Below are 9,662 nucleotides of genomic sequence, written 5' to 3' on the forward strand. Positions count from 1 at the left end.
GAAGGAGAAGGGAGGAGAGAGGAGGAGGGGAAGGAGAGCGGTGGGAGGAGGGAGGAGAGAGGAGGAGGGGGAGGAGGGCGGTGGGAGGAGGTAGGAGAGAGGAGGAGGGGGCGACCGAAGGAGTAGGAGGAGGGAGGAGGGGCGGCCAGAGGAGGAGGAAGGAGGGCGTGGTGGGAGGAGGGAGATGAGGGAGGAGGGCTTCCCGAGGAAGGAGGAGGGAGTACGGCGACGACAATGCGGTGGCGACGGCAATGGGGCGGTGGCGGAGGAGTGAGGCAGCGGGGAGTGAGGGGAGGAAGAAGGTGGCCGGGACATGGGGGAGGAAAATTTGGGGTAAGTCACCCATAGTAGTAGTGTGGTCCCAGGAAGAGCGCTACTGCTAAGACCAATAGCAGTAGCGCGTTCCTAGGAAGAGCACTACAACTATACCTAGCCTACCGGCAACAGTGTGGCAATTATAGTAGTAGCACTTTTCACCAGGGACGTGCTACTGCTACTTATATACACTAGAAACAAAGAAACATCCATGACATTTTGGGCCGAACGAATTTTTTTTGTCATACTTATGACACTTCTATGACGATAATTGTGACAAAACCCGGTATCATCATAGATGTGGTGGGGTCCTACTTCTATGACAAAAAATCATGACAGAAAATGGGATTTTCATCCTGGGTGGGCCGGAGACGCAGCTGCATGACATTCTTTGGGCCGTCCATGACGAAAAAAACCATGGTAGAAGCGAGGGCGAGGAAAATATCGGGGTGTTCCCGGTTACGGTGGGTGGTCGGGGCCGAGCGATGCGCGTCTCTCTCGCACACGCACGCGCGTTGGTGTGAGGCATTGGGCTCTAGCTGAACCCGAGCAAGGCGTTGGGCTCTAACTGAACCCGAGCGATTGCACTGCACGCTACGCGTTACAGAACCCGAGCGATCGATCGATGGCTGTTAACTGAACCCAATCAAGCGATTCCTTCACTACTACTGCTAACTGAAGCCGATCGATGCTGCCTCTAGATGAACAATGAGCGTTGCTGGGGGGTTTGGATGAACAGTTCCCGGTGGGGGTGGATGAACAGGACCCTGTGGTGTTGCCTCTGGATGAACAGGACCCCGATCGATCGAGCCTGTTGGGGCTGGATGAACAGGACCCCGTGGAGGGCAGGATGAACAGGACCACCCTGTGGAGGGCTGGATGAACAGTAGACGGTGGAGGGGTGGTTAAACAGGAGCCCGTGGAGAGGGCTGGTTGAACAGTAGCCGGTGGAGTAGGGCGCGGTGGAGGCTGGATGAACAGGAGCCCGTGGATGAACAGTCGCAGGTGGAGGCTGGAGGAGGTCGACGGTGGATGAACAGTAGCCCGTGGAGGCTAGAGGGGGTCGACGGTGGAGATGAACAGTATCTCGTGGAGTCCCGTTTTGCGGTACGCCACACCCCTCCCGATGAACAGGACCCCTGTTTCGACCCTAGCGCTCCAACACAAGTCTGTTTCCTCCGTTTGTGGTATGGCACACCCCTCCCGATCAACAGGACCCCCGTTTCGACCGTAGGAGGTTCGTTTCCTCCATTTTGCGGTACGCCAGACCCCTCCCGATGAACAGGATCCCATTTCGACCGTGGCCGGTCGAACACAAGGCTGTTTCCTCCGTTCTGCGGTACGCCAGGCCTCGTTTCCATTGGCTGTTCCGTCCAAGCCCTCCCGATGAACATGACGACGCATTCCGTTTCAACCCAGCCGGTTGGCTCCCCATGAATACGATGACGACGCTGTTTCTCCGTTCTGACCCTGGCACGTCCACTAGCCCTGGCCATACGTATGCGCGAGTAGGCGTTCGACACCCTGCCTGTATGTACGTACGTGGCCATATTTTTTTTCTTGCAAACTAGCCGCTGTACGTACGTGTACATGCTACGTGCGCGCCTCTACTACCACATGTGCGCATCTCTAAATCGACCAGTATGTACGTACACGTTCGCGACCAGAATGACAATTCTACGTACACTTCAACCAGGTTGGTCCCGACTATTAGGCACTTGCGTGCGAAGATGTAGCTGGTGGGTCCCAGCAGTTAGGGGGGCGAATCGTTTTTTTTGCCCGGACGCACTTTCTTGCGTGCTAAGATTTAGCTGTTAGGTCCCAGCAGTCAGGGGGAAACGTTTTTTTCGTGAAATACAGTTGCCCGTTCGGTGGGTCCCTGCTGTCAGGTGGAGGAATAATTATTTTGTGCATAATAAGGAGGTACTTCCTTGCTGCAGCAATGGACCCAGCTGTTAGCCTCTCCACGTACAGACCACGTCCGATGGAAGCCGTTCCTTGACCAAGTTGACCACGCCGTGCCGAGAGCACCAGGGCGGTGGACGACGGCGAGGCCTAGGAAGGGGATGATGCGAAGCCGGGGAAGATGCGGTAGTGCAAGCCCGCGCGGAGAGGAGTACGAGCGTTCACTGGTTCGGCTACGGTGTGAGGCTGCCGTCGCCGCAAGGCCTGCCAGCGGTGGGAATAGTAGGGGGCGGTGAGGCCTCCGCGGCAGCACAGCCGCCCACGGGAGGCAGGAGCATGCCGGACGATCGGCGCTGCTTTGGGCGGCTGGAGCAAGAAGACCAGAGGTTGAAGAAGCACTACGGCCGTTGGATGGACATCGTACGGTCACTGGAGCTAGAATCGTTCATATTGACTAAGTTGACAAAGCACTCCGTCCCCGTCAACTTAGTAGGCCCACAAGTCAGCCTCCCACCAAGGTGGGTCCCAACTAGCAGGGGGGGTATTCATTTTTTTGCGTAATAAGGAGGCACCTCCGGTGGGTCCGAGCTGACAGCGGGGCAAACGTTTTTGTCGCGAAATACGTTGGCCCGTCCGGTGGGTCCCAGCAGTCAGGGGGGAAACTTTTTTCCCCAAATACGGTGGCCCGGCTGGTGGGTCCCTGCTGTCAGGTGGAGGAATAATTATTGTCCGCGTAATATGGAGGCACTTCCTTGCGTCTGTCGTGGACCTGACTGTCAGCCTCTCCACATACAGTACTCTTCCGATGGAAGTCGTTCCTTGACCACGTTGACCACGCCGCGCCGAGAGCACCAGGGCGGTGGACGACGGTGAGGCCTAGGAAGGGGACGACGCGGAGCTAGGGAAGACGCGACAGTGGATGCCCACGTGGAGAGGAGTATGAGGGTTCACTGGTTCTGCTGCAGTGTGAGGCTGCCGTCGCCGCAGAATAACAGGGGGTGTGGGTGAGTGGAGGGATGCCCTGGCCAGCGGTGGGAGTAGTAGGGGGCAGTGAGGCCTGTGCGGTAGCACAACGGGCCACGGGAGGTAGGAGCAGGCAGCACGACCGGCGCTACTTTGGGTGGGTGGATCAAGAAGACCAGAGGTTGAAGAAGCACGACGGCTGTTGGATGGACATCATACGGTCACTGCAGCTAGAATCGTTAATATTGACTAAGTTGACAAAGCCCTTGGTACGCGTCAACTTAGTAGGCCCACAGGTCAGCCTCCGAAACGGTGCCGCCCAGATGTCAGGGGGAGGAATCATTTTTTGTGCGGGTGAAGCTAGAATATCCAAGATTGAAGAAGAAGCACGGCATCCGTTAGATGGACATCCAACGGCCACTGCTGCTAGAACCGTGTGTTGACTATAAGTTGACAAAGCCTTGCATACGCGTCAACTCTTTTTTTTGAGGGGACGCATCAACTTAGTAAGGCCACAAGTGTGTGGCAGAGAACTTATAGCCCATTTGAGATTTGTAAGAATGTGCAGCCAATGTTTGAATTCTAATGAAATTTACTACAGCCCATTTACAGTTTGTTAAAAGTACAGCCCATTTCAACCAACCATTCAAAACAAAATTCAATAAAATTTCCCACATTTTGATGGGATCCGAAATATTTTTATCCCGAAATTTCTAGTTAGATTAAATACAATTTCAATATAAATTCATATTACGTAAAAATCCAATAAAACATTGCGCTCACAACAATTAATGAAATTAAAATTTTCAATATCCAAAAATAACATTTTATAAAGTAATTACGTGTTTGGTGCATTTTTTATAGTTACTGCCCAGTTTTGATAATTACATCCCATTTAGTATTTCTTAAAGCCCATTTTCTTGTTAAGCCTAATGCATCCCTCCTAGGAAAGATTTGCAGCCCAGCGGGGCGGAGAATAACAACTTGACTTGCCTAGGTATTCCTAAAAAAAGTATAGCTGGGCTAGCCATTTTCAGCTTGAAAAAAATTAAGATCCGGGCTGGATATCTGGCCTGGGCTAGACGGGCCACAGCTCGCCCAGTTAATAGCTGCAACGATGTTTTCGTTGTTGTTTAGAGGAGAAAAATTAATATCTGGGCTAAACATCGCTCAAGAAAAACCCTGTAGTGCTCACACCTCAAAAACACAAATACTGCTCGAGCTGCTTAGTCCCAGCTGTCGGCCGCTTCTTGTGCAATTCTCTCGTTTATCGACTACATAAGCTGACAATGGTGTGGGACCGTGATGTCAGGAAACCAGGAGGAAGCAAATTTTTTTATAGTTTTATATACTAATAAGGAGGCACTTGCATACGTGCGGCTATGGCCCTGGTGGGTCCCCACTGTCATCCTTTCCAAGTAAAGTCATCTCCTCATCCTCATGTCCGTTGACCATGTTGACAACACGAGATGGCGGCGCCAAGGCAAGAGCAACAACTCAAAGGACAATGGAGAGGGCCTCGCGGGCCCTACGGATGGTCTGATACAGTGCCCGCTGCTCATTCGTGAAGCCAGGATCATAGGGCCACATGTCCGCGACGGCATTGTCGTTCGCTTGTTTACCGGTGCTTGTTGAGGAGACAGAGGTTGCAGCACAGGTCCTTCTGCGCTGGTAGCTCTTCCGCCATTAGGGCGTCAAAGTGCGGCCGCACCTGCTCTATGGTGAACACGGCATGAACCGGCTTGGACAGTGGCGCCGGCTCCTTGACGGAAGCTACGTCCATCATCTGATTGTCGTTGCTCAGCTCGGCGAGGTAGCTGGAGAGCTAGCATGTCCGGCTGTTGGACCGACCCCCTGCCAAGCATGAGTCTGACTGCCCTGGCCCACCCAGACCGCCTCCCTCGCCCACGCGCGCTTTCCGCCTGAAACGGTCAGCGCCGGCCGCCCCGCTTGCCGGTGCATGCGATTGCTCCGCCTTCAAATGACACAAGTGACGTCCGTCCTTCTGCCGCCCACATTAATGATACGTGGTTGCCGAGGCGACTATTCCGGCGCCACACGTCCGTCCCTCCGCCGCCCACCATTGCTATATAAACTGCTGCGCCGGCCATAGCCACAGTCATCCACATCCGTTCCTATTCTCCTGTCCACACCACTATTGCCCACCATGGCTTCCTCGCGCCCCAGCACTCTTCGGGACGGGCAGACAACGGACCACAAGGAGATGGCATCCATTGTTGTCGACTGGCTGGCCGACAGGCAGCCGGAGGACGACGACGCCCAATGGAGAACATGGTAGTCGATGATCCGGCGCCAACCCCCTCCTCCGCGCCATCCTCGCTGGTGCATTGCACCATGACCATCGGCGAGGCCCGTGCCTAATATATGGACATGGTGAGGCAGAAGCATGAGGAGCAGTTCCGGGAGGCGCAGGCCGATGCCACCTACAACCACCATCTCCTCTAGGAGCACCTGCAGGTGGAGGAGCAGATCGCCGCGGAACGGGCGGAGCAGGAGGCGCTGCTCGATCGACTCGTATCGCTCCGCCCGCGAGGGCCGACTCGAGCGCTGGCGGTACCACATGCGGGTGGCGGAGGCTGCGGCCGCCTACAAAGAGGGCGATGAAGTGGGCGAGGCGCTATTTGGCAAGACCGAGGACGAGGTAGAGGACAATGCCGGCGCGGATGAGTCCCCGCTCCGCTGGCGTCGACGAGGCCCTACTCCGCCGATGCTCCGCGGCGCTAACAACGAGGCAGAAGACACCGTCGGCTCCGCCAAGGCCCCACCCTGCCGGCAATGAGGGAGAGGATTTCCCCCGCTCCGCCGAGGCGCCGCCCGCCGGCAATGAGACAGAGGACATCGCCGGCTCCATCGAGGCCCCGCCCTGCTGCCAACGAGGCTGCGCCACACAGAAAACGAGGAAGAGTAGAACACGGTAGGTCGCCGCTTCTCGGGTCCAAGTAAGGCCACCGCTGCTACCCTCCAGTTGCTGGCACTGAGCTGTACATCATGGAGCAATTCTATGATTACAGGATGATTGAAGAGTGCTCCGTGGTTGAGCAAGCCATGAGATACAACCATTTGCTAGAGAACTTGAGCACTTCAGTTATATGCTACCGGACAAGTTTGTTGCCGGAGGTATCATGACTAAGCTTCCTCCTTCGTGGATCTCATTGGCACTCTTGTTGTGGAATAAAAGGCGAGGGTAAAGGACACACATGCTCGAGGAATTGAGGGAGGATCTAGTGCCAATCTAGTACAGAAGAAGAACTTCCAGCCCCACAAGTTCAAGAACAAGGGAAAGTTTGATGGTAAAGCAAAGTTTGGTGGGAAGAACAAGGCTGTGCAACACACGAACTTCAAGAAGAAAGGTGTTTGTCATGTGGGGATCCTGATCATTGGGCTCCTAGTTGCCCTAATCGCTATGACAAGCTAGGCGGGTTGACCACTAACGGCCGGTTAGCTTCTTGGCGGCGACGTGGAGTCGAAGAGCTATGTTGGAGAAGGACGCTGCTTCTACTTAACTGCTGGTGCAATTGGCTGATTGACACATGGGCCCAACAGGCATCTGGGCCACATGTCAGTTACGCAACTGCACCTAAAGTTAAGTCACTGAAGCTTTTATTCGGCTCAGCCGGACATAGGTGGGTAGCTTCGGTTAATTAATTATACCTCCAACACACCCCTTTTTAGTTGAACAATGTATGAAATGTAATGAAATCTGACATGTTTATATGTAGTACAACCGTGTATGAATGAATTTATTTCGATTAGTTCGAATTCTTGTATCACTGTCATTGGATGAACATGCAAAACAATACGTACTACCATTATTCCCAGGGTGATCACCTCGTTTGCAGCAGTTTCACATGTACTCGCTCCGGCCCTTTCTAGTCTGCATACAAGTTTTTTCTGCAGTCAAAGTATCTCTACTTTGACCAATCTTATAGAAAAAAGTATGCACTTTCACAATGTGCAAATTAAAAAGGAACAGAAGGAGTACAAAGAGTTTGAGCAGCTTTTTAGTGTTCGTGTACATCGCAATCAAACACACAGGCCTGGCAATTCATAGAGAACATTCAAAACAATCGATGATTATGCATCTCAGCGATTCACATGTTAGAGCCAATATTTAATTCACAACTAAAGAATAAAGAAAAAAAGGATCGACGCTGCTGACAGCAAAGGGCGTCCCATTCGAAAATATCAAACGCATGTCTTCTTGTTAAAATCAATGAGCAAAATTTGACAAGGTTTTCCCATGCCAAAATATCATATGCCTACGATTGTGGAATGAGCAGGGTTTGCCATCAGTTCGGACATTGACATGGCACCTCGTGCTAAATAAACCAGCTGTTCTTTTTGTGCAGTTCTGCCAAAATCAACCAAATTCACGCGTAGCTTGTACGATTTCGCCCTTATATGTTGCAACGCCTTGAACTTATCGGCACCTCCTTTCTTGTGGTGGAAATGATTGATTCGATATATTCATGAACATTTTGTGCAGTTCCCATTGAAATCAAGCTGAGCACCCCTGTTTGCACAAATAAAAAAAAGTGATTAGTATAAAGCAAACTGTACTATGAATTAACAGTTTAAACAGACACCTACATGGTCCTTGTAGAGCACACTTTTAGAAAAAATGGAACTCACCGGAAAGAATCCTAGAACAACATTGTACTTGCGCATCATAGCAAGAAAATGGAGATTTGTTAGTCCTTCTGAGTTGTAGTTAGTTTGGTCTTGTGGGGGATAATGTAACCATCCTTCAACTGCTCCTTCTGATGAGAAGATAGATAGGGCTTCTTCATCCTGGCATAATCGGAACTAGTCACTTCACGTACTCCATATTATTCTTCAGAGGAGGATGATCCTGTTGTGCAAAGACAAGATGATAACTAAATGCTAGCATCCCTATTTGCTCGAAAAAAAGGAAAGGAAATATTTAAAACAACATAGATGAAGCACTTCTCAAGGACAATACCACTTTTTGATGACAATATCTAAACAGTAGCACAACACCAATAGAGATGACAAAGCTCAATCATATGGATGAAATCAGTGGGCAGGTACCAACCTTTGTCAGGAGGCTTATTGTGTAGAGCATACAGATGAAGCACTTCTCCGGAACCATCTGTTGCTATCCACTCTGGTGGCCATGCTTACTATATACTCCTCGATTAGATTAATGTTTCCAACATCTTCTTGTGCAGTTCCAGTAAAATATATGGTATATTCAAAGAAGATCCATGTTTTCACAAGTAGAGATAATTACGTATAACATTAAGAGTGGCATAAAATCAGTGGCAAAACAATTGCTCGTTCCAGCCATAGCAATAAATTAAGATGCAAAACTATATCATTACTTGTGTCATCAAAGTTCCAGTGCTTCATTACAGCACCAGGAGTTGATTTTTGTTTTTCTTTCACTTGTTCTTCCCCTTCATCACTTGGTTCAATAACAGACAAGCTTCTCCTTCAATGTAAGATTTGGCATGCCAATTAGGTTGCACAAGTATAGCACTAAACAATGACATTAATTTATGATGAAAGTGGCAAAATACAGGACAACAATTGTGAAATATCCTTATCTTACCTCAATGGGATATTGCGGTGCACATACAGATTGGAAGCCTTGTCTCCATTTGTGCAGTTCACTAAAATCAAGCAACATTACCGTACAAGTAGCACAACATATGAAAGCACACTGCAGAATCATGTGAAGGAAGGCTAGTACTGACCTCTCATGATGCGGAATTCAAACAACTCACAAGAAGAAGATCTGAACCAAATTTGCCAACACGGATAGGAAGTAAGGTCTCCTCTTGTGCAGTTCCACTAAGACCAAGCAATCAAGCAACGTTGTCGGTGTGACACTTTGGTTGAACTGCACAAACCACTCTTAAAACAAAAGTGTTTTGTGTAGTGCAACAAAAGGTCACAATGGCAACGAGGTGAAGTAGATAACCCTGTTTACACAGAGGTGCAAAGGAAAAAAAACTAGTGGTCAATAATGGTGGATGACACAGAAGCCAGCAAAAAGAAGCATCTACCTTATCTAAATGGGAAAGAAAGCAAGATAGTAGCATTTCTCAAATGGTGGCATTGATTAATATTAACATAGAGATTATATTAACAATAAAATTCGTTAAACATGTAATTTGCTTTTAATTGTGGAATTGCATCAGTTTTCCAGCGGCATTATTAGAGGGTGCTTGTTTACAGGGACATTTTCATGGAGGGACTAAAAAAACTCCGTGTCAGTCCCATCTAAACCAAACAAGAGGGACTTTTAGGGGCTAAAAGTGGGCATTTGGGACTAAAGAAAGAAGACCCCGAGGGAGAGTCTTTTTGGGACTTTTTCCAACAGTTGCCCCTGCCACGCATCACACCTTGTCTCTATTTCTTCATTACTAGGGGTAACATGGTCTTTTAGCATGTCATTTAATAGCCTCTAGTCCATGTTTAGTCCCTGGAAC

The sequence above is a fragment of the Triticum dicoccoides genome, chromosome 5A (genome assembly GCF_002162155.2).
Source record: "Triticum dicoccoides isolate Atlit2015 ecotype Zavitan chromosome 5A, WEW_v2.0, whole genome shotgun sequence".
Lineage (NCBI taxonomy): Eukaryota > Viridiplantae > Streptophyta > Magnoliopsida > Poales > Poaceae > Triticum > Triticum dicoccoides.